This window comes from Zonotrichia albicollis, chromosome 3 (assembly GCF_047830755.1).
Source record: "Zonotrichia albicollis isolate bZonAlb1 chromosome 3, bZonAlb1.hap1, whole genome shotgun sequence".
Taxonomy (NCBI): Eukaryota; Metazoa; Chordata; class Aves; order Passeriformes; family Passerellidae; genus Zonotrichia; species Zonotrichia albicollis.
Window position 1 is genome coordinate 91,283,295 of NC_133821.1, and position 26,330 is coordinate 91,309,624.

Here is a 26,330-nt window from a genome sequence, read left to right on the forward strand (position 1 = left end):
TTTAATCAACCTTTCTAAGCAGTAATAAAATGTTATCAGCAGTTAGCAAAGATTATAAGTGACAGACCCTAATGTTTTTTAATGATTGTCATTATTTAAAAGGTTGTTTGTTTTTTGAACAAGTTTTACAGAAAAATAATTAGATCTATCACATACATTTGAAGAGAGGGGAGTGTAATTCCTTGGATAGTTTACTCTCAAGAAGTGTAATTTGTAAATAATTAATTAAAAATAAGTAAACTAAGAAGCTAGAGCTGAATTGAAATTCACGATCTATTTAGGCAAATGCAGGCAGAAGAGAGCATGCTTTATGCTTAAAAGGCAAGATATTCCCCAGGTGAATACATACAGTTCAAATTTTTCACCTACAGGTCAAAAAGACCTGAAGTCTGAATTTCTAAGTCTACAGCACCTTCTTTATCATCTTGCTACATTGTTGCACACATAAAAATAGGCTTTGTGAAACTATTACCTTGTATTATGCAAATTATTTTTCCTTTTTAGAAACAATCAACACTGTTTTACTTACATGACATGTTTCTACAACTGGAGAAGTGAAAGGTTTGAAATAAATGAAGGCAAGAATTTCTTGGTCTCCCTAAAGTTTAAACATTTTGGGTGGGTTTCTGTAAATTTGTTTTATTTTGTTTTGTTTGATTAGGTTTGGTTTGTAAGGGAATATCATCCAAACACTATATTCTGGATGAATTTCAGAATTGATGTACTCAAACACAATACATTTCCATGAATTCTCAATGCTGTGACTATATTTTAGTTCTTACTGTCCTGATCCAGGTTGTTGCTGAATCTGGAGAAGATGCAGCCCTAGGCTTAGCACAAGATAAATTTGGTATGTGCTCCACATGTGGTGTTCAGTCAGCTGTCCCCCACCTCCTGTCTCATCTACCTATGCCCTGTGATGCAGCAGCTTCCTGCCTCCAGGTTCTGCTGTGTCCCTGAAGCCACAGAAGTTTTTGCTGCACCCCTGATACAGCCCTTGGGCTTTAAGAGGACCTATTAAGAGGACCAGGATCTATTCTTGGGCAGCAGTCCAATGGCATCTTCTTCTTCCCTTTTTGTTTTCCCTCCTGTTGTATGACCCCCAGACGTGTGCCAGTAGAGAAAGGCCACCTATGAAGCTGCACAGCAAATACCAGAGTGAATATATCTACAGTACTCTCAGATACTTGCTTGTGCCACAAAACTGAAATCCTCACCAGCATCAGGCAGGGAATGTTTTGTAGTTTAATGTTGTTTCATGCCCAGTGAATGCTCACTGCTGACCTGCTTTCAGAGGGTGTAAAAAACATCTGTGCAGGTGTTTAGGTCTTATGGAAGTGTTCCCAGAAGCAAGCACGCATGCACACACAACCACACCCCTTCAGTCCTTAGGCTAAGTGATCAGTTTAAGCACAAGTGTGGGCCAAATCAGATTAGTGTAACTGAGCTGGACCTTAGATTTGCAGTTGCAGACCTCATCCTCAGTCTGCTTTTAAGCCTCAAAACTGAAGCTCATTGCCCAAGTACACCCTTTTCCCTCATATCCATTTTCCTATTGCTCAGCATGTGGATCAGCTATGCACTCAAAATGCACTTGCAAATGATTATTAATTTCTGTGTATTTTTTGAAAAGCTTGGTTTATTTCTTGTGGTGGGTTTCTCTTGGCCAGTGTAGATATTAACTCTTTATTCCTGTCATCACCTCTTAGACATTTCTAGAGTGTTATGCTGACTGCCATTTTTTGTCTCTAGTGATCTCTGTTTCTGCATATCCCAGGAACTTTATTGTTTAACTCTGTTAAAAAAAGGAATGAAATGTTTAAAAAAATTAAACTGATTTTTAGCTCCTTAGTAAACACTACATGGTGAACTTTTTCTAAGCAAACTAGGCATTTTTTGCAATTAATTTCTTTTCTCAAACTCTCCATTACTCTGGAGAAGGATGTGCATCCTAAAAATTTTATAAAGTAAGCAGAAAACCCAACTCGAAAGGACTGGCAGTGTTTAAAGTTAGCATTTGCAGTATATCTGCAAGAAGCAGCAGCAATGTTTAAATGGGAAATGCCAGACTATAAATTCTTTTTCAGCTAGATTATATGCAGTACAAGTGTTGACTTTCAATTTTTACCTTTGATATGACTCATTGAATGTTCTGATTCTTAGTTTATTTGTCCTGTCTTCAGCAAAATGGATTGAATATCGGGTTATCCAACCATGATGCGTTGTCTCTGTGCCTCAGATGTTATATTGGTGAAATCTTAGTGTCTGGCACTATCTAAGAGGAGTATAAAAATTTGATTTGGTCTGCAGCCAGTTTTCCTCCCACTCTGGAACAATGATGGAACATCTGGAGAACGCTGTATTCATTAACCCAAATCCTGAACACTTCACATAATACCTGATCCTGTAAGAATCTGCTTAGTTTTCCAGCCTGTGCAATTTGTGCTGGATGCAGCTAGAGCATATTTAGTCAAAGGACCTTGTCTCTTACGTTTTTGAGCTTTTATGTGACATTATGTTTTGTCATAATTGATGATAACAAGATTCCCATTTGTTTTCTGATTTTAAATGCCTGTTATATGCATGGTGGCTCGCTCTATTCTCTCTCCTCCAGAAATTTCTCTTTATTTGTCATTTGTATTTTCAGCTGGAGACCTTGGGGTTTTATTTTACGCAGGGTCTCAGCTGAAGCCATATGCCAAGAGGCCTCTTAACTTTCGTGAGGATGGATCTTGGAATATCAGACTGGCACAGTGTGCCACCTTTATTGTTTTTCCTGCTTTCATAATCTCCCCTTCTCACAGTGACAGATGCACACCAGTATTGTGGCTGTCAGAATAGCCATTTTCCTCCTGGGGTTTGATGCTGTGCTCTGGCCAGCTGCTGTGGGGTATACAAAAGGGATGCAGTTGGTACATCCCAAGGTTTGAATATCCCCTGTGATTTTACATTCTGTGCTTGCCTAAGAAATGGATTGTGTTGATGTCTTCTCATGACCTCAGATCCTCTGCATGGATTTGACTTTTGATGAGACTAAATAAAGCTAAACTCCTTAACTGTTTTTTTAAAATGACTGTCCTAATGCAAAACATGGCAGCTCATCTGTCTGTTATAGGAAAGGAGGAAGGAAGCAGTAGTTAGAGAACACTGGAACTTTTTTGTCTCTTTATAGTATAGGTATGATCTGTGCTTGACCTTGTGCAAGTCACACAGGCTGAAATCCAGAAAATACTTATGCACCTAAATCCCACTGTGAGTTTTAGCCACCTGGATAGGAGAAAGGCCCACATTTTCAAAAACCTAAGGTTCATCTGCAAAATGAACATGGAGGCTCATAGTTTTCTTCAGCAGGCTGTCATGAGAACAGATGTACCACGTTTGTAACATGTAAGACACTCATCTCTATTAAGGCCAAATGCTGAATCAAAAGGACATAAAAGTCTATCTTATCCCACTGCCCACCTTTTCTTCTGATGTTTTTAAAATGTATCATTTGCTAGTAGGATTTGGCAGAAATGGAAGAGGGTTTGGGACCAAACCTGAAAATTCCATCTCTGCATTTCATTAATACAGCCTCCAAAGGTTTATATAAAACAACTCAGATGGGCCACTCTTCAAGGCCTTGACATCAGTATTGCTGATAGAGTTAAGGCCATTAGCTGGGTGCCATAAAATACTTAGTATCTCGCATCTTCAAAGCAATGTACAAATATTAACTAATTAATCTTCAAAATAGCCTTACCTCCACACCCCACAGTCAACCCTGATTAAAAAGTGAATATTCCTCCTGCACATGTAATCAAGGCTCACAGCTTTATGCTCTAAGAGTGTAATTGACTTGTTCCTTGTTTGTGATTTTGATAAACAATTCAGAATAGTTCAAAGGATGCAGAGCCAGAGGGAAGGTCAGTAGCAGTGTTCAGGTATGGAGTGGGAAGCGCTTCCTCCCGATACATCATCAATATTTTTGGACTTTAGCTTTCTTTTCACTTTGGTACGAGAGAGAAAATATTTATGGTACAAAATGCTGTGCCTAGCAAGCCTGAACTATAGTGACAAGAATGGTACTTTACCATACATTTTAGGTACCTAAAATTTCAGCTTGCCATTGGTCAGTGTTTTTATTGGTGTGCAGAAGTGCACCACAAGTCAGTCCACTTGCTTCGCTTCTTTCTTGAGAGTGGACCCATCACTGGACCCGACCTTTTACAAAGTGTAATATTGAAATTTATGGATAGTGCAAAATTAGGGGAAATTTCTGTACTTTAGAAAGATATTATTGATTCATCTCAGATGAGGTTGTGTCTCTTAAATCTGACCTTAAGAACAGATATATTAGAAATGCTTCATCACAAGACAATTGATTTGTCTTGTGCCAGTGTGACAGTGACATTTAAAATAAAACCACTTTGTGACCACTTATTAAAAATTGTTCTCATCAGACCTGGATGCTGCTGCATGAGTGAGACTCTTCAAAGAGTTTTTACTACTTTTAAATGTTTTGGTAGAGTAGGGGTGTACAAAATCCCATTTTGATAGCCATGTATTTACATGTGAAGCATCTCAATAAATAAATAAATACTAATAAATATCAAAGACAGCCTCAAGCTGTGCCAGTGGAGGTTCAGGTTGGATGTCAAGAGGAATTTTTTCACTGAAAGGATGGTTTAACATTGGAGGTTGTCCAGGGAGTTGGTGGAGTCATCGTCCCTGGAAATGATAAAGAAATGACTGCACTTGGTACTGTGGTTTAGTTGGCTTGGTGGTCTTTTCCAACCTTAATGATTCCATGATTCTGTGTGGGAATAAGAATGTCCAGGCTGCAGTCAGCACCAGGCTTACAGATTCTGCATGTGGCAGAAGGCAGGTCAGTGGCCCTGTGCATCAGTGCAGGGGAGGGGGGGATTCAGGATCTACAATCCACTTACAAATCTGTGGGATCAGTCAGCTGTAGGATCAAGATGCTGAAAAAATTTGCTACCCTTGTGCTTATCCTTGATTTTAGAGCCTGGGTACTCTGTCTGCTGAACATTAGACCTTTTTTTTTTTTTTACTGCAGATTCATGTTGATATCTTGTCTGGCTGAGATCTGAGACTTAAAGGATGCCTTTTTTTTTTTTTTGTTTGCTTGAGAACACAGTCCTCCTGAATTGAGGAGAAGTTTACTCTGTTCACTCTGTTGCAGCATCTGGTTAGTTCTTTTCTACTTCATGCTTTAAGGATAAACATTTCAGGTGCTGAAGTCTATTACTACTGGGGATCAGAGATTATTGTTGTACATGAATTTAAAAAAAAGTCTCAAGTCAGGCAGTTGAAAATTGTGTAGCTGAGTTGGTGGGGATGGATAACTGCATCAACAGATGAAATGTAACTTTTGTATGCAGCAAGTTTAGGCAACAGCAATAGTTGCATTGTGACCATGGTGTTTGGTCTTTGGAGGGCTTGGCTGGGGACTGTGAATTACCATTGCAGTGCCTTTATCAGCAAAATGCTGTGTACTTGCCAGCCCAATAGTGTTCTGATTGTCTAGACGCATAAAGCACCATGTATATCTTCTTGAAAAAACAGAGTTTTAAAGATCACAAAGCAGTTCTAGTAATGAATAATATTTATAGAAAACCCAGCAAATTGGAACACTTGATAAGGTATTGAAATATGCTGCATGAAATTCAAGTGTGGTTGGTTAAAAGAGTTAAAAATAATGGATTCTTGCTGTGCCCAAATTGAGTTTAGTTTGCAAGATATGCCTGGTCTTGCTTTTGAATATTAAAAATTCAACATTTGTCACATAACCACTTCAGCTCAGTTCAGCACACCTGGGTGCATGCCACAGTGGGATTAACTCTGATTTAATCACTAAGGAAAGTGGTCTTTTCAGGTCAGGACTGAGGTCATGATTAGACTGTAGATAGAAAATTATTCCTCCTCTCTCTGAATCATGCTTATTTACAGTATCAGGTGGTGTTCACTCATGTCTCCTGATTTCATCATTGAAATGCTAATACTCATTCATCAGTGTCACTGATACTCCATGTGTGTGTGGGAGCATGTTTTATATTTTCCAATAGGCATTGCAATATAATTTTCAAAGGCAGACCTTTGTTAATACATTTAGGTAGCTCTATATATTTAATTAGGTCAATGGCTTCAGTGGACATTAAGTTTCCATCCATTGTAATAATATTGAGCCTTTGTATTTAGCTTGTCTGTAGTGAAGCCAGAAGGTGCATATGTAATGGTCTAAGCAACCGTAAAGCATAAATAAAACATAAATTCTTATCTTTGTGTTGAAATGTTAAATGTTCACATGTCATAAACATCCATGTACTAAGGATGCTCCAACAGTATGAGTGAACTGCTTGTCTACTCTGCTTCTGGTTTGCATCTTCCCATAGCCTTTTCAGCAAGTCATTGATTAAAATACATATATTTGACAAGGACAGCATTCTTATTAGAAATTAGATAAATATTTTGAGATAAAATATTGGAAACAAATCGAAAAGCAGCAGAAGGTAATAGCTGTAAAATCTTTTAATCCTTGCTATCACCTTGCTATCACTTTCCTGGATCTGTTTTGGTATAGAAATACCCAGAGGCTCTGTCTCTCACAGCTCCTCTACTCTTGCAGACTATTACATCAAAATGGATGTCATTTTACTCAGCTCTTTGGATGTCTCCTAGTATCAGCTTGGTGATTCTCACCTTAGGATTTAACATCCCCTGCAATGCTAGAGACAAGCTGGATGTGATATGGAGACAGGTTATAGTGTGTTTCTTCCACTGGCCTACTCATCTGCATACAGAATGTAACTGATTTTCACTGGCATTTCAGGATTTTGAGACATGGTGCACTCATCAAATTATATTTGATTCCAAGGTGACATGTGAGGTTAATCACTACTATCTACCTTTGTAGAGGGATGTCTCAAAAAGTGTGTAGTTCCAGGCAAAGTGGAAGCTGGATAAAGATAATATCTAAATTTATTAAAACTGTGGCTGGAAATAGTAAGAATGCAAGAAAACCAGGGCTTCAGCAACAATGTCAGTGAAAATGGAAGATAAATTGGTGGAGAACTTGGTAGACCATAGATGAGTGCACTGTGACTGCTCAAAGTCTAAGCTCATTTTCGAGACATACTTAGCAGTCCTCAGAGAGACATAAGCACTCCTGGGGCATGATAGGTGTCACCCTGAGGCTGGCATCTGATTTCAGATTAGTGTAGCCTCTGTTCCTCTCTAATGACTGGAGTCTAGCCTGCTGCATCAGGCACAAACACTTTATAAATAATCAGAAATAGGTGAGGTGATTTGTGCTCTGATCATGCTGGAGACACAGCACATGATTTTCACCTATTCCACTGTGAAGGGAGGGTCTGAAAGAGCTGTTTTGTGCTGGTAAATAAAAAAGGAGAGAAACCCTCCACAAAAGGCCAGGTGGGTTTTCACAGTATCTGGAATACAGCAACATGAACTTCCCAACAAACAGTGCAGTTTATTTTCTTTTTATTGACATCAAAGAAATTTTGCTGCTGCATCTGGTGAGGGAGGGTACAGAGCTGGGACCAGAATTTCCATTTTGGAGCCCTTATTAACCTCCTTTTGGAACAGGTGAAGAGCAGAATGCAGGTGTTGCTGGAGAAATAAATCCTACATTAAATATTGCACATGTATCTTTGCATTAGTCCTGCTGACATGTACTTGAGGGACAGTGTGTGTGTTGAACTCTGTGCTTTTTCTTAGGCAAAAACCAGTAATTTCGGCACTCATGTCTACCTCAGGCCCCATGAAAACCTAATAGAAAACATAATCCAGTTTTGTCATCCAAATCAGAAAGAATATTTTTTTTAAAGCTGGCAGAAAAAATGTTCTTGGTTTGTGAGTGTACAGTTGTTTGAAAGGTATTTGATAACAGGAGACTTGTTTTTCTTCCTTCCCCAGTCTTTAGTTTCTGTAATGGATTTTCTGCTCACATGTATCTTGGGCTCATCTGAGCCAGGGTCAGCAGTAAGCACTTAGAGCAGCACGGCTGCAGTGCCACTGAAAGCCTTCCTGCAGCTCTTTCCTGACATCACAACAATGCAATGCACTGACTCAGGGACTGCTGGTGTTTCAAAGGTGCTCAGTGCTTTAATTTTCATTGCCTGTGGTCATTTGCTAAAAAAAAAAAAAATCCAAACCATTCTGTTTTGCAATTGGAAAACCTTTTTCAAGTGGAGCCATGTGTTCCTGGGGTGCTTGGATGAGTAGCTAGCCCTCTCTTTGTTTATAGACACGTGTTCAGCTGGTATGAATCTTCTTCCACATTTAACACCATCACAGTTTAAGTAGTATTCCAGAGTAAGGCTCTGTAATCAGGCAGCACAGTTTGCTTTGTGCCTAAGAATGGGGAAGAGTACCTGTGCTCTACTGGAATATCTCCTCAATATTGTCAAGGGTAATCTCTTTAAAAATATCATTACTGTACAAGGCAAAAATCAGGCATCAAATTTAATTGTCAAAGAATTTTTATATCTGACTAGCACGCAGATCCAGACTGTGTTAAATACAATCTTCTGTACACAATAGACAGGTAGGGTGTGTAATGGTTTGCTACAATGTATTTTTCACATTGAGTTTGGTAAAATTAAAAACTATAGTAGGTTAAACAGACTCCTTCTCTGAGAAATGCAAACTATTTTATTCGTATGCGAAGCTGTAGCCAGCTGATGTATTGTAAAATTGTACTTTCCTTTTTCTGTCTTTAGTACAACCACTGCATGGCAAGTGCTTGCATGCTGCAGCAATGAGGACCATTTAAATATTTAGCTGTCTTACACCTTGGTGTTTCTCTGCCTGGGACTCTTATACCTGAAGGCATATATTCCCAGAGATCTTTTTTGCCCTGCAGTTTGTACCTTCCAGTGCACATAGTTACTGACTAGAGAAACATATAGTGGTTCAGCTGCTTGACTTTAAACTTCTGATTCATCCAACAGAACCTGCTGACACAGTGAGATCAAATGTGGGTCTTAGGGTCACTGAATGTTAATTTTCAGGTTTGTTTAGGCCAGATATGCACTGGAGAGGATAACCACAGGTGTAAAGCTCACAGGAGAGTAAAGATGCCTTGTTCCCAGGTGTTGTGTACAACTACCACTTTTGCAAACATATTGAGAATGGTTTGTTATGTCTGGGGATCATTTGGATACTGCAGAGGAGTCTCTCTGACACGCATGCTGCTTGGAGATGGCCCAGGATCCCAGCCCAAGGTATGCTATAAACAGGTACATGTGGGACATGTGAACAGCCCAAAGCTGTGGCCCTGTGCACTGAAAGCTACCTGCAATCACTGCCTTTTTAAAGCCTGGAACTTTTCAGAGTTGTTTGGGAGGAAGAAGGAGAGCTAATGTTACATTTGTAAGAAACAGTAAGATCTGCCATGCAGCCTTGCAAAAATTTTAACCTGACATGCTTTTTTCATGGAGAGTCACCAAAGATGGAGAGAGAGGGCTCAAATGTCAAGAATTGCTATTTACCACAGGGAAAAAAAAAATCCATAAGTGAAACATACATCTCAGTGTGAAGCTTTTCAGTAAAACATTGATATATGGTGTGATATAAAATAAGAAATAGAGGGTTAAACTTTTCCTAAAAAATGTGGAGATTTTTTTAATGCTGTGGCACTTGCAACTTGATTTTCCTCTGTAAAAGTCAAGGTTTGATTATAGTTCCTGCATTATTATTTATAGTTTAACAGTTATACATGCCACGTCCTTGGCTGTGGCATTGCAGTTTGCACCATCTATGTCTGCTTCCTAAATTTATTGATCTCATTAGAAGATAAAAATGACAAAGATAGCTCATAATACTTCTGAGAAATGTAAAACCATTAGCAGGTCATTGTCAAAGTTATAACATGTCCTTTTAAGCTGCTTAGCAAACTGGTGGCAGCCTATGATACAGGGATTAACCTGTGCCAGGAGTGACTGAGAGGATCGCAGTGGATGGTTAATATTCAGCCTGCCTACAAAGCTTTGAAACTGCCTCACAAAATGATACAACAAAGAGATAAACAGAAATATATTAAAAACAAAGGGAACAGAAGTTTTTTTTTTCTGTCCTTTATCCTGGTCTCTGACATATAAGAAGCAGAATGGGTGTTAGAGCTTCTGTTTGAAATTAGGAGTTACTTTTTAAAATTGGTTATGCTCCCACTGGGCAAAGGAGCCTCTTAGGCTTTCCTCTGAGCGCAGGCTGACCTTGGCCAAGACCCCAAGCCAGCTTTTTCCTCAGGTGGGACCTTGAACTCTCCTAGAGCCGTGTTTAAGTGCGCAGACACTCAATTTTGAAGTCAGCTGTATTTTGAAGTCAGCATTTGTTGCCCCAGACATTCCATGCTGCCCAGGATGCCCACCAGAGCAATGGACATAACAAGACTTGCCACTTTTTTTGCAGAAGACCTATACACTTGCATTGTTTTTATTGTTGTTTACATTTCTTCCCTTAGAGAAATGGCTGCAAGTGCTGACTGATTGCTCTGTTACTTACAGAACTGTCTGGATTTACAGGATATAATTTCAACTGGCAGAACACATACTGCTGTGTAACATTTAGGCTGGAGGGCTGGGTTTTCTGCATTGGTTCTCTGGGATGGAGCAGGATAGGTGGTTAAGGAGAGGAAGATGTCAGCAGAAAGACTGATACCTAATGGGTCTTTTCAGCATCTCACCTGACCGTTCAGTCACAGTGGAGGGCACGGCATTAGCATGACTCAGTTACTGCCAAATGCCTTTGGGGGTGATGGAGCATGCACAGGTGGGCTCTGACAAGAGGAGTAGGAAGAAGAGAGAAAGAATAAAAACCCAAACCCCCATTCATTGTTGTTGAGCATCATGTGACCTGATTTATACCAATGCATTGTTCTCTTTTAGGAGCAATTTATATGCACATTCCAGTAACAAGTAAACAAGCATTAGGGCAATGATGAATTAGCCTAGAGCAACAGTTTACAGATTACACAGCAGAGAATAAGGATAATAACAGTATTAATCATCTCAGTTATTCATTCTATTTTTAACCTATTAAGGGCTATTTGTTGATTTTATCCATCAGGCAGTCAGAACTACCAGGAAGGGGACTCTTGATTACCTGTACACAGATCTGTCTCAACAAAACTTGTTTCTGTTTTCTTTTTCTATGTTCATAGCAGTAATTTCAATTTGGTACAACAGTACAATTTGGCTAGACCACACATCTATAAATTAGGTGTGATAGTGTTCTGTTGTCTAAATCACCAAGGTGGTTTTGGGTTAACTGGTGAATTTCAAATACTCAGAATACTCCATAATCATGTTGTATAAATATTAATGTATATATGTGTTCTCACCCATTAATTGCCATGTCATTGGAGTCTGGTCTGCTAATTTTTGACTATAATAGAAATCCACTTGATTTAGCAAAATAATATGTAAAGTTTAAAGAGATATTTTCCCAGTCACAGATCTTGTAAATGCTGTCATGGGAAGAAGTCAATAAAGAATGAAAAAAAGCTTATCTCTTTAATAAAATTTCTGAGGAAAGCTGTATCAATTTCCTAGACATTTCTGAGCTTGAAAAAAATTGTTTGGTTCTAATTCAGACTGGAAAAAAATCCCATAAATATAAGTTCTCCTGCTGAAGACTAAGTTCTCATGGCTCTGGCTCTGAAAGTTTTTGATTTTCCTCACTTCCAGCCACTGGGTCAAGAAAATTCTTCAATTTCCATCATAAGAGCAGCCTCCCAGCTTGACTTATCTGGGGCCATGCAAAAAACTGATGGCCCCTGATTTTAATACTAACCCATCATTGGTGCTCCAGAGTTATGGGTGTTTCCCATGGGTTTCTATCCCAGAATCCTGTAATCCTTTTGCTGAATATCCTTACTTATGAAGGATTAAGGCAAACTTGAAAGGTTGCAGAAAAGAAGAGCAAGAACAATTGAAAGTCTGAAATCCTGCCTGACATTGAGAGATAAAAGAAGATCAGTGTACTTAGATTATCTGAAAGAAGGTTAAGAGATGGCTTGATCATGGTCTCAAAGTCCCAAGCAGAGAAACAGTTTTCCAATATATGGGGAATCTCTAATTTAGCAGACAAAAGCCACAGCAAGGTCCTGTGATTGAATGCTTAATCTGGACAAGTTCACACAAGATGTAGCACTTTTGAGATTGTAGCAGTTTTTTTTTTTTTTCCTCAGGTATTGTTTGATTCTTAGTAATTTTAAGATTTCAAAACATATTTTTTTCTAAAAGCTGTCTGACTTCGACCAGAAATTGTAGGGTCTGTGCAGAAGTCATTAGGTGAAATACGATGGGTGTGTGTTGTGCCCAAGGGCAATCTCTATAGTCATGATTTCAGAGTTTATTAATTCTTTATTAATGAATGTTCCCTACTACTACATAAAATAGCTTCATGTAACATACTATCATTTGCAGTTTTCTAACCTTAGTGTCATTATTCAGAAGCTATCAAAGCTGTTTTTGTACCTGTGTGCTTAACCCAAAGAAGAGGAAAGCTAGTTAATACAAAAAGATATTTTTAGCATTTCTGAAAGCTTCTTATGCCAATCCCTGAAAAGAAACAAGAAAATTCTCCAAAAATGCAAATGCTCTGTCTCGAAGCAAGAGTATCATTTTAACTACCTCATCATTATGTGTCACTCCCTATGTATAGTAAGTACTGCGTGACAGCTGTTTCTGAGAGACAATCGGGGACTTTTCCAATAACTGGGTAATTATATTTCATAATATATATACATTTGTGAGGCATAGGGCTTTATGTGTTTGAAGTACTTGGGAGTCATTAGCTAATGCTCACAGCATCTCTATTGAATAGGTAAGACTATTACAAGGGCAGATGGTCCTCAAGGCCACATAAAACACTGCAGCCCAAGAAAGAAATAAAGGTTAGTACCTTCCCATTTCCAAATTGCATGTTCAAGTCTCCAAACATTGTATTAGATATATAAAACTACAGGAACAGTGCTTTTAACAGTATGTTCTAACCCTCCATCTCTTGATTTTATTGACCTCCTAAACTAATACATGGAGTAATGCTATGACACTCTACCTAATCTGTCAAGATCAGCAACATTAGCCTCTACAGTTCTTACAAGGTCTTGACCTTATTTACTGAGCTAGACCTACTGAAATTAAATTGCTGCATGAAAAGTACATTTCATTTAAAATTACTGTGAAGGGGAAGTGGTACTACTTCTTTCAAAGTTTACCTTTATTTAACAGATCAATGGCATTATGGTTAGGCAGTAAAGTCCATGGAGAAGCAGGGACTAAGTGCTTGCTCTGCCAAGTCCAGTCCTTGCTGTTAAAAGAATGCTTTATGAAAGGGTCCACTTAAGAAACCAATAGCAGGACAGCATAAATAAAATTTATGAAAGAACTCCCAGACTATTTAGAGTCCATTCTGTCCATTTTTATGTGCAGAAGGAAAGAATATCTGTCTGCCACAGATGAATAGCCTTTTACAAGAGATTTCTTGGGCCCATTACCTGCCCATAGCTTTTCTCTCCTTGACCTTGCATGTCTGACAAAAGCATCTTGGAAGCACATGTAGCTGCTGTGATAGCAATGCAGACTCCAACCAGTTCAGTCTTATTCACAAATAAATCTCATGCATGACAGACCTGGAGGAGAAGCTGATTCCTATCTCATCCAGAAGCTTTCCGGTGACATGTTATGTGTTCTTATTATGTTTTTCATGGATTTGGGAAAGTGATTGGCAAGGCAAATGTAAAAGACATGGTTAGGTTAGAAATTTGTGGAAGGAAACTATATGTTCAAAGTCTGACCTCTTGTCTGGATTAATTTTGTCCTGAGTTTTGGACACCATCAGGCATGGTGGACTTCCTTGCTCCTAGGGATTGTCACTGTACCTTGATGATTAGTCAAAACCTCTGAGTAATGGACAAAGGGGAAAACAGAAGGATTTCACCTCATAGCCTATCACAATTATATATTGCTATATTTCAGAATTGGATGGCCAGATGCAAAATCTCACACCAGGCCTTTTAATTTTGACAACTTCTGATCAAGACTAATAAAAAAAACAACCTAGGAAAATGCAAATTCTACTGAACTGCTAATATGTGTGTTTTGAATTGCAAAAGGAAAAACCTTACCTCCAAAAAGACCAAGTTTCTTTTTTTCTTTTTTTTTTTGGCAAAAAACCATGCAAATTTCAGAGGGACAAAATATCTGACGCAAAAGAGAGTCTTGTGAAGTCAGCAATATAAAAAACAAAAGTTTCTTGAAAAAACCAAACAACCAACAAACACAAATTCTGTGTTTCACTATAAAATTAAGTGCAAGGTACAGAGAAGGCAGAAATCACAGATCTGTTACTTTCATTTTTTTAAACTTGCCTCATTCCAGAGAAGTTCTGGTCACCTTGCCACCTAGGCTCATCTCAAAGACTTAGACATGAAGAGAAGTAGAACCACAATTTTTGCAGAGTATGATGGTTGCATGTGGAAGGATCGAGGACCTATGCAGGCAATGATATACAGAGCAAAAGCAGATCATTAGCCTTGTAATTGAAAAGAAAAATGGAATAATGGTATTATAAAAGACAACTTTGTAAGATACACACATCCTCTACATTTACAAATGCTTATTTAAATGCCATCTATGTTATGGCATCATTTTATGGCTTGCCAATGCAGCTTACTGATCATATAAATGCCTTCAAAGGAATCTGATCATTTGCAAAAATCAATAATTACCAATATTCTGCAATTGAAAAGGGCTGGATAATAACCATTCCCTAGTACTTCCTGTAGAAGGGAAACAGGACATTTAGAATTTCTAAAAATGTACATCCAAATTATTTGTTAAACTGCTTGGTAGCATTAGAAGCCCAGATATTAGATTTCTTCTAATTTATTATTACTCAGCTCAAGAAAAATTAATAATAATAAAAAATTTAAAAAGCACAAGAATTGAAAATAGCAGGAGATGATTGAGTTTTTCTACATGTATCTTGCAGCTATTTTTGAAGGGCAAGTTAGGGTCTGAATATTGAAACTCCATCATTGAACTTTGTGGCTGTGGTGCACACTGAGAAATAATATCTTAGTATCTAGCCAGAGTGCCCTGCTCAGAGACATGAGAATAAGGCAAATCATATACAACTGCTATTAGTCACCACAGTGGCACCATTTACAAGTTTAAGCACTTTGGGTCTGGGGAATTTTTTTTCAGACTATTGTATTTCCAGAAGAAGTAGATGTTTTTGTAAAAAAATGACAGTATTCCAATACAAAAGCCTTTACAGAGATGTTAATGAGAAGTTTAATGAAGGGCTCTCAGCTAAAAGACATTATTTTTAACTTTATGACATAGCTGCTTGATCAAAGATCCTTAGTTCTATAGTGTGGAGTGTTTTTGGAAGAACTTTTATTTCATGGATCTTATAACACAGGTACCACAAGAAGCACCAATAATGAAACTTGCAGCACTGCATCATAACAGATTGATTTTTCATATTTATTTAATCCTATTCTTTTGCATCTTTGCTTCTTCATAAGGACTAATTAAAAGCATAAGAGTAACCAGTCAGCTTTTCCAACAGAAAATCATCAGTGAAGTCCCTCAAAGATATAAGCGAGAGACAGTCAGTAGAAGAGCTGGCAAAAGAAATATTTAAATAACAGTTTTCAAATAATATAATGCTATTAGAAAAAATATATGCTGGAGAGAATTGCAGAGGAGTATGATGATACTGACTGACTGACAAAATGTCAGGTACAATTCAGTAGTTAGAACTGTAAAGACATGCTAACAATATATACTCAGTAGTGGCTTTTGAACTGGCTCTTACCACTCAGAAGGAATATCTGAGCTCTCCAAAACCATCAGCACAGATCCCAACAGTGATGAAGTCAGGAGAGGTTGTCAAGTGTGTGGGACAGCTTCTTCAGAGGGAGATAAAATAGGCTGTGGGTGTTTGATATGAAAGGAGCAAGTGAAGGGAATGCCTGAGATCACAGAGCAGGGAGGTGAACACAGAATTATTGTTTAACCCTTTTGGTAACACTGGACCTAGAAAGCACCATAGGTAAACCACTGGATAGCAGGTTTGAAACAAATATCAGGTGCATAGTTGAGCTGTGCAGGTCATTATTTCATGAATGCAAAAGAAGTTTAGACATTCATAGAAAGCTGTTAAACATGTTCGTAGAATAAAAATCCACTGAACTATTAAAGTATCTTCTTGTCAGAGAGTCCCTAACAACATCATGAAGGGATGAGTGAGTCAATCAAGAAACTCTGAGTATATATTTGCCCTGTTCTTTTGCCCTTCCTTAGCTCCATTGCTGGAAATAAGATAAAAGGCTGGAAATGCTCTTGGTCTCAAGCAGAAAAAATGTTCTCATGTTGAAGGGTACTTTCTGTTGTTCTGCTTTGTAATCTGTATGATATGCAAAGCCCACTTGTGAATATGTGTGGTAGCTGATGGCAGTTGCTGTGACCACAGTGGGGAGATGCTCAGAGCAGGGCCACTTCTTCCCAGTCACAGCTTCCTCATTGTGCCCCTTGCTGCCAATGAACCTGAGAAGAGAGAGGGGAGTTCAGACTGTCTGTGTTTCTTACTTGATTCCAGAAAATTTGTACCAAGAAATAGTAAAATTATTTTTGTGAAATGGGGAGGCCAATATTTTATGATTTGGCTATATTTTTTTCCCCCTGTCCTGATTTAATTTAACCAGGCAGTCCAATTTCAGCAATCTTCATCACTTCTTAGCTCCCTGTTTTCTGTTGATGTTTATTCATATTCTCCTGCTTGTAAAATTCACCAGTTTCCTCTCCTTAATGTGTTGATACCAATGTTCAGGGACGATATATAAAAAAAACAAACCTAGAGGGAAACACGGTCATTTACTCCTTCTTGTCTTGTTTGTTTGCTTCAGAATTACTTGCACTGACACAAATAGACTTTCCTTGTGCACAGCAAGAGATAAGGTTGGGGTTTTCTGCTTTATTTGTTCTGTACCACACATATTTCCCCCACCCACTCCCTCACTTGCTTTTGTACATGCTCACACACAGATGTACTTGCATACTACAAGGTTTCAGAGAATTTCACTCAGCTTAGGAGAATGTGACCAATGTCTGGGATGAAAAGTTTATATTTTCAGCATCACAAGTCATTTCCACTAATCTTACCATCACAGGTGGGTGTTTCTGGGAAGGGTGCTAAAGCACCTAACACTCAGCACTTAAGACACTGAAATACAATTAGTGAAAGCAGTGCTGTGAAAACATGGGGCGTGCCATGTTGTGACAAACTATTTGCTGCCTGCTAGGTTTAGCTCCATGTTCAAAAGTAGAGAAGTGATTTAGCTAATAATGATGCAGTTGTCTGTGTTTATCTGCTTATTTCTTGCTGGAAAATGTTGGTATGGCTCATAGCTCTGCCTCATTGCTGTATCTTTGACTACTACTTCTCATATGGGAAGCTGCACACAGATAATTTGGGTGATTTTATGAATAAAGGGATTTTTCTGAGCTTGCTGCATTTTGCTCATGCATTCTCCCAAAGCCGTGTGTCTCTGCTGATAGATAAGTGCATCTGCAAGTTTCAAGATGTGTGGTTTCTGTGGGTGGAGTGGGATGAGTGTGGTGGGTTGAAAGAGGAGAAGAAGAAACGGTCTCCAGCATCAATAAAGTTTCTGGTGCCTCATGAATATCTGTTCTCTTGCAGGTTCTGCTTTTTAAACACTGACCCCAGGAGAAGCTCTGCAGCATGAGAAGGTTATTATGGGACTGGACACTTTGAGTGCCTTGGGGTAAATTGTTACAGTATCTCAGTTATCAGTTAAGTCCTTGTGTTCTGGTGAAAACAGTGGAGCTTGTTCTCACTGGTGTAGTATCTGAGCCATCGAGTTTAATGAATCGTTACAAATAGTTTAATCTGCACTTGCAGGTGCTATTAAAATGGATTTTTTGGTGGTTTTTGTATTTTTTTTTCCAAGAGAATTTTCTTACCTTGGAAGAACAGTCTTTCTCAGGCACAATGGTTTAAATATGGAATAGTGGGATAGGTTTTGCTCATTAGAAAGCCTGATGCTGAATTCAATATTCCCTTCTGCTAAACTTACCTCCTCCAGGATTTCAGACTCTAAGTTGCAGAGGATAAAACATAAGGCCCTGGTTAATTGCAAATAAATAGTGCCAGAAAAACATACAGATGGTACCTGAAGTTCATTTCTGAAGACTATCCAGTAAACTATATATAATTTACATGAAAAGTATGTAGAATAAGGAGGGGAATAATTTTTTTTTGTGTTTTCTTACATTTGTAAAACAAGAAAACAGCAAAAAAAGAAATAATAAATGAATACCCTCTGTCAGTGAAACTTCTTGTCTGGGAAAAGAGCAACCTGTATTTCTGTTTATTTACCTTAATCAAATTAATTAATTTTACAAGTTTGAAAAATTCAGCATTCTACAGGATACAGGTACAAATATCTGGCAAGTAGAGTGTATATATTAAACTACATCTACTAGGCTAGTAAATATTTTGCTGCATTAGTTTGCTCATTCCCAAGCAATCAGTTGTGAACTCCAGTGTTGTAACGGGTCCACAGGGAACATTTGTGCTTTGGTTGGCACTTAGATTAAATTCATCAAATTATTTTTTTCCCTGTTCAAGGCTGACATTTCAGAATTTTTTTTTAAAAAGGTTGTGTGCCAACTGCCAAAGTCAATTAATTAAATGGTAAATCTGAAATTTGTAGGGGAAAACTATCATTCCCTTTTGCTGTGCGACCTTGGAAATGTGAACATTTAATCCACAAAACACATGGTTTACCAGAGGGTCCTGATCTGCTTGCACTGAAAGTAAAAAGCAAAGCTTACTGCTATGTTTTTGGAGATTAGGGATTACCTCAAGGATGGCATTTTACCCTGCATTTTTCTTCTGATTTTGATACTTGGTAGTAATGACAATATCCTTTAAGTCCTGTTATGCTTGAGAGCTTAAAGTATTCAGCACTTAGTAGGAGGAAGCAGTGCAAATTTTTGGACTCATTTTCCATATACTTGAGAGACTGCAGATGAGGGTAGGATGTACAGTTCTAGAATTTTCTGGCCAAAGAGCTCCATCTTAGATCTGTAAAGGAAATCTTAGAGGCAAAATTCAACAGACTTGAGCAGATGGTGATCATATTCCTACATAGCAGAAGTTATACAAATCTCTTCCCAAAACCTACACCTTCCAAGGAATGTATGTACCCTCACATTGTCAGTAAAGGCAGTCTGATTTCAAAGACTGCATTGGATCTTGCTCTTCTGGCTCCTACACTGTATATCTCTTTTTTGTACATCTCAGTGGACTTCTCATCTCTTATTTGAAGCATTGTCATCTCAAGGTGCTTGAAAATGAGTGCAATGCACTGACTGTTCCTCAGGTGTTAATTCTCTGTCATTAGTTTATATTGACTTGTTTTTGTTTATTTGTTCCCTGGCCGAAAACTGGTGCAGATGAGAACCTTGTGTTTGGGGCCCTGTATATGCATGGACTAGAAACACAGCCCAAAACCAATGTAAAAGACAGTAAAAACAGTGAATAGAATAGATAGGTTTAGGCAGACCAGATACATGACCTAGTACCCTCTTCCTTTACCATTTGAAATTCTTTCATTCTGTGTTTTGCTATGATTCAGGATTTTTTTTCAGCCTTCTCACTCCCCATTTTTTAATAAAATTACGTGTTATTTCTTTAGGAAGATAAAAGATGCCTAAATAGATTTGCTTCCTGCACATTGAGAAATTTGTTAAGATTTGGTCCTTAATTTGACAGCTTGGCATGAGGGGGCTACAGTTTAAGGAAAGACACTGATTAGCCCTCAGTAGTAGGGAAAATGGTGGAAACTGCTAGTGCCAAGGGTGTTTCCTAAATACTGGCCTTGTGGGTGTATAGGCACTATGCATATCAAGATACAGGAATATCATATAAGATATAGGTAATTCTTAGGATTCATAATCTTGTGCCTTCTCCTACCCCTTTGCTTTATATAGTGAATATATACCAGTTATTTCTGTCAAAGCATGAAGTGTAGTTCTTGGAATAGTCCTGCCTGTCCAGATACAGGCCATTTTGCAGAAAGGAAATCTAATGTTTTCCTATGGAAAATGTTCCTCCTTGTGAAAGAGACTTACAGAGATGGTGGCCCAGAGGGACCAAGTCACCTATGTATGAGCAGAAGTGGGAGTTCTTCAACTCTGCTTATCTGAAATATGATTACTGTATTTAATCTTGGGGATATTTGATGTAAAACATAAGCAAGAATGCCTTCAGGAAGAAGATAAATTAAGGATGCCAAGCTGTGGATAATGCTTGGAGTCAAAGCTATTTTTGATTCCTGGGTTCTTTATACTGTAAAATAGAAGCATTTTTATCTATGTCTAGAAGGAGAATCACTGTGATGACTAGGGAAACTTTAGTCTTAATACTTGAAGAACTTCAGATGGTGCAAAGGCTAAGCATTAGATGAGGGAAAATTTAGAATACTGAATTAAATATTATCTGAGGTATCTAAGTGTTTGATTTGGTCTAAAACTCAGCTAGTGTGTGTCTAAATTTCCTTGCTGGAGGATGGATTTGTTGATCTTTATCACAGAACAATGTGATAATGTGAAATGTCAAGTGATCACTTATTGCAGTAATAACTGTACCATGTGTGGACTTACAGAGATAGAACTGTGTTTTAAATGTCTTGTAAAATTTGGCAGAGGACCAATCTGTGAATGCTTCTAGATGATCACTAGATTACCAAGTTTTCCTTAACCAATGGTGGTTATCTATATAGTTTCTGTGCAAAATGCCTGTATCTCCCTGTGATATGTGGATCCAGTTTTACAGGAGATAATGAAACGTGAAAGAACAAAACATTGTAGTTTTTTTCCCCTAATGTCGTATCTCAGCATTGTCTCCATCAGTAGCCTTGTCCGCAGGAAGTGTAAAGTTTCCTGCTATGATTGTTTGACTGCTGCCAATTATCAGATCTGCTTTTGGCAGCTTTCCCTCCCAACCTGCTGATTAGCTAATGTGTGGTTACTAATACAATATAGGAAACTGGTGTAAATGAAGGAGCAAAAGATTTATTAATTTCATTTGCTAATTACTGTTTCTAATATAATTATCAGTAATGCAAAAAGAAATCCTGGCTTAAGAAATAGCCAGGTTTCTATGTTTTGTGAAATGGGGCACAAGAATTTTGTGCAGGAAACAGGTATATTTTCCCCTTGAGGCATGCACATAATTTTCATTAGATTCATAGGTTTCAAAGGCAGAAGAGAGATCATTAGAGCTTGGAGTCTAACTACCTGTAAAACACAGGCTAGAGGATTTCATCCAGGTACCCTTTGCCTGAGTTAATAGAAAACAGGAGCCAGATCCTGAATTGGATGTACAGCAGTTTTACTCCACTAAGCTGGAATAATGGTGATTTATACCAGCTGAGAAATTGGCAGTAGACTTAAATGACAATGAATTCTTTTTTGCATAAACCTAAATGAAAATGGTCACTTATATTTTAATAGCTGTGTTGAAACAGCCTTGCTGGGAGTCAGTTTTTGGAAAGTATTTTAAGCTTTAGAAGAAAATGAAGGCTTTTCCAAACCTTTATGGGATGATTGTGTTCCCTGTTGCAATTTAAACTTGTCCCTTCACTGAAGAAAAGGCATAAATTTAGCAGGAAAAAAATTTCTCTTTAAATTGAAACATGTGCCAAGAGTCTTATTTGTAATTAAATAATTCACTAGGATTTTAGTGGGGGAAAGGAACAACAAAATAATATAATAAAAAACTGAATATTCTCAGAGCCAAGAGAAACTTGAACTCAAATGTTTAAAGATTAAAAGTCTCAAGAGCTAAAAAGTAGTCTCTGATTTCTTTCATTAGGGTGTATATTTGGCAAAACAAGATGTCTCATTACTCTTCTGTAGCCATTTGTATGTGTGTGTGGATGATGCTATTATATTTATAGCAGATACAGTCTTATCATTTAGGTACAGACTGAATCCTACCTGCTCTGAGCTACAGGGTTTAAGAATGCACTCAGACAATATTGACATAGACAATGCCATAACATCCTGTAATCTGCACAGAAACTGAGACTTTGTGCGCACCAAAGATGAATAAAAGAACTTCCTTCCTGCTCCCCTAAAATGAGAGTGTTTAAAGGAAAATACAAGTGTGGGGAGAATATCCTCCAGATTCCCAATAAATTTCTGTCAGTTCTGTCTCAGGAGGAGGTGGTGGAGGCTTTTGTGTTTGGTGATACAGAAATCTGTGGCTACCACAACAACATGTAGAATATGTAGAAAGACAACTTATTTGAGCAGCTGCTTATGTGGATGGTAAGCAGAGAGAATCTTGTCTCATAATATTCCTATTCTCATTTATAATAAATCAGCTGCTGGTTTGGCTGATGAACAGATTGAGGTACTTTATATTTGATGAAAAAACCCTAAACAGAATACACATTTTATACATTTCCCATATTTTTTCCCTTAGTGTTTTTCTCCTTCAGAGATGGACATGCCCTGTCACATGGAGAATAAACCTGATAATTTACTTCACAGGTAAACATCAGAAGACATGGTCTGAACCAAATAATTCCCAGCTTTCTCTCTCTCTTTGCTTTAAGTAGAATTAGAACACCCAATCTTTCCTTGAAGAGCAGGGTTTCTTTTTGTCCCTTATCCAGAAGGATTTAAGCATTCCCCATCCTTGAGGATCCTCAGGTAACTCCATAGTTCCACTAAGTATTTGAAAACATCAGACTTGCCTACAAAGTTTGTAGCAACATCACACCCTTCAGCCTGTTGCAGACATCTGTCTCATGAGGAACATGAAGCTGCTGAACTGACCTTCCATAATGTCTAGGCCCAAAGTTAATTCAGCACTCTGTAAGAAAACTGAGAAAAACCTCCCCACAAACTGATTGTCTGTTTTATGCAGCCAGGCAAGAGCACACATCTATCAATGCTATCTTGAATACTCTCCCTTTATGAACATCAGAGTGTTAGCTCATGTTAGGTACTTCTGTAAAATGGATGCTCAGGGGTGAAACACTTGGAGCAGTGGCTTGTGAAGGAGAGCAGCCCTTTGCAGCACTGTACAAAGAGGTGATGTACTGCAGCATGTAGAAGCCACTGCTCCTTCTCATCCTGCCTCATCATTTCTGCCCAAGGGTGTGGGTAGAATGAGCCAGCATATTTGCACTGTGATCCAAGGAGAGACAATGAGTTCTGTGCAGAAGCCAGGCAAGAGAGGCTCTGATTGAGGTCTGGACTGCATATTGTGTAATTGCATGTTACTTGTTATGACCCTGTGTTTATTGCTTGGTTCAGTCCTACAGCTCTCAGACCACTATACTGACTTCCACGAAACTTAAAAAATATTGTTTCCCAAAAACTAAAGTTAGGCTGTTGTCATAGAAAAAATTGCTGTAGTTTATGGTCTTGTCAAATTAAGTTCAATTTCAGTAAACATGACATGAAATCTGTAATGGACAGCCTCACCAGTGAATAAAAAGGCTTATTCAGCCCAGCCATATATAAATATCAGTAATATAAAATTCTGACAATTGTGAGAGAATTGCATTCACAGAAACTTTGCACTTTCAGCCTGATGAAAGGTGATAAAACATCAGTCTGTATATAGCTCCATTTTGTCATTTGCTTGTGGAGTACTTCTTTCTCACACTAAAATTAAAATTTAAAAGACTTTCACTTTTGAGGAAAAGAGCATCATTGAAGAGAAATTCTCCCTGGCAAATTAATAGATAAGGTCTGCCATGCTAACTCAAAAAAGCAAGCAAGAGGTAAAAATTGAATCTCTTTATCACACTTGAGTCATTTTTCTAAACTGGGGAAGTAATATGGGATGGAATATATAGGACATTCTCTTACAGAAAGTGCTTTCAAACTTTAAAAGATCCATAACTAATATTGGGAATGGTTATAAATGACAGTCTTCTCTTTTTGATTATGTCACATTTATTACATTTTACCAGGACTTTATGGAGACTCTCAAGGAATTAATGTTATATTTATGATAAAGCTACAGAGCGGCTTCTAAATAGCATTTTCATCATATTAACTGTTGCCTAGATAACAGGCATATCTCCTCGAGCACCTCTATTCTGGTTTAGCACTACAGCTTGCAAATTAATACAGTCATTATAAGACAGCAAAGCTATATCACTTACCATTTCATTATTGTTCAAGTCAAAATCCATATTTTTTCAGTTTTCCCTAGGGTTAGAAACTGGATAGGGAAACGTTATCATCTTGCAGAATAATCTCTCAAGACTCACTCTCTTTGGTGTTAAGAGGAGCCGTTAATCATATTACAATAATTTTCATATTAATAGGTCCCGTGTAAAGACAGAGTTAATGCTCTCCTTCTACAGTCAATCCTCCAACATAGTTTTTTTTATATACATATATGTGTGTATATATATATATCTATATATTTAAATCTGCTTGGAACTAGATTAGCACAAAAGATATCACGTCCTACTCAGTGTATGAATCAGGGTCAAATCAACAGCAAACCCTTAAATTTTTAATCAAAATGGCAATCTGTCATCCCTAAGAGAGTTAAATAACGTTTAAGTGAATAACATGAATATGTTTTAGTAGAAAATGCATGGGAGAACTTACTGCAGCACACAGAAAACATTCCATGGAATATCTAGAAGATACTTTAGTCCTTATGTGAGATGCTGTGATGCTAGCATGCATATACACTCCAAACTAAAAACCATCTTTAAACCTGAATTCTGTTTTCTGAGGAACCAGTATGCCCTTTATTTTTGTGATCTCAGATACTGTAATTTTCTGAAAGCTTCTCATATACTGTGGCACATTTTATAATGTAATGTTACTTAAACTCATGGTATTTTCTGATATTTTTCCTTTTTTCCAGTCTGCTGACCTGAGTAATGTGGTCAGCGCAGAAGAAGTTAAGTGTGAATTTAAGAAGCTGTCCAAGGGGTCAGGTGTTTGCCTAATTTTGAGCAGCCTGAATGTGAAACAAAGGTGGGTCAGGTCTGCAGGGACTTGGGGGTGACCCAGCTCTACTCCTGCTCTGCCACTGTGCTGCCCCGGCTCGCTGGGAAGCCTCTCTGTGTGGGAGCCTGAGCACTGAGCTGGAGCTGTGGATAATGAGCCCCATGGAGAGCAGAATGGAGACTGGAGCACGAGGCTGACTTAATGTGGCAGTCTGGCTCCTGAAGCAGGTCGGCATAGCCCAGGATGGAGCCCGCTGCCTCCTCCTCGGCGGTGTGGGAAGATGCTCCCTTGGTAAACCTTCACTTGCTGTCAGCATCCACTCTCCTTTTGCTAAGCCCTTTTACTCTAATGATGCCATCTCTCTCAATGTCCTTTATTATTCTCCTCTCTGTCATTCCCAGGGGGTCTGATTAAAATCAGTGGAAAGCTCTCTTGGATTTTACTGGCTTTCGTACTCTTGCTCTGCTCCTTAATTTGCCTTTTTTTTTCTGTTTTTAACTGCTTTCTGTTTAGGCTCACTTCTGCTGTGTTCTAAACACCCCTCATCTTCCCCCACTTTTGTGTTTTTGTACTTTTATTCCTATTCCTGACCTGCTCGACAACTGTTAAATTACATAGGCAGTGAGTAAAATGCAGATTAAAGAAGTGCTCTCAGCTTTGAGCTAAAATGTGTTGACAGGTCTCACAAGAGGCCTAGAGGAGACATGGGAGAGTGGCATCATTTTGGGAGAAGAAAAGCTAGAAAAATGACTCTCATCAGATCTGAGGCCTCACCACAATTCTGTGGCAGCACTCCTGGCTGCCTTAATGAGGTCATGAATCCACTAGCAGTGTGTGGAAACAGCTTTAATTGGTGATAATTTTAACACTTGTTTAACAAAATTTAAGGCAGCTGGAATGGGGTTCTATCTGCGCTATACTGGTATAAATCAAAAGTAATGTTATTCAAACTTATGTTCTTCTAGAATAGCAGCACTTTAACAGAAATCAGATTCTAAAGCACTCCTGAATTTCAGATATTATACTGTATTTCCATTTATAACCTGACATAATTCCCACACAGCATATGGTATTAATCTGGTGTAAACACCATGTTATGATGATACTCAAACACATACAGCTGACATGAAAATGTCTTCAAGTACAATATTTCCAAAAGCAATTATGTCTATATGGTTGGTAGTTAGTTAGCTTGTGCGAAGTTTTATTTCTTATTCATACATATATGAAGGTTCACAGGATGAAGCATGTATAAGAAAGGAGATA

General features: G+C 38.1%; 2 long non-coding RNA genes across 3 annotated transcripts in view; one reads left to right on the plus strand and one right to left on the minus strand.

Moving 5' to 3' along the window:
• Positions 1 to 26,330, plus strand: part of LOC102064414 (uncharacterized) — a 444,388-nt gene that overhangs the window by 197,575 nt on the left and 220,483 nt on the right. For both annotated transcript variants that reach the window (XR_003380436.2, XR_003380437.2), the window contains one exon: positions 17,740 to 17,824. This is a non-coding gene — a long non-coding RNA (uncharacterized LOC102064414). The remainder of the gene's footprint in view (positions 1 to 17,739; positions 17,825 to 26,330) is intronic.
• LOC141728600 (uncharacterized) lies at positions 14,326 to 24,479 on the minus strand. Its single transcript, XR_012579717.1, has 3 exons — positions 24,257 to 24,479; positions 15,856 to 16,586; positions 14,326 to 14,520 (listed from the first exon to the last, which is right to left on the minus strand). It is a non-coding gene; the product is annotated as an uncharacterized LOC141728600 (long non-coding RNA).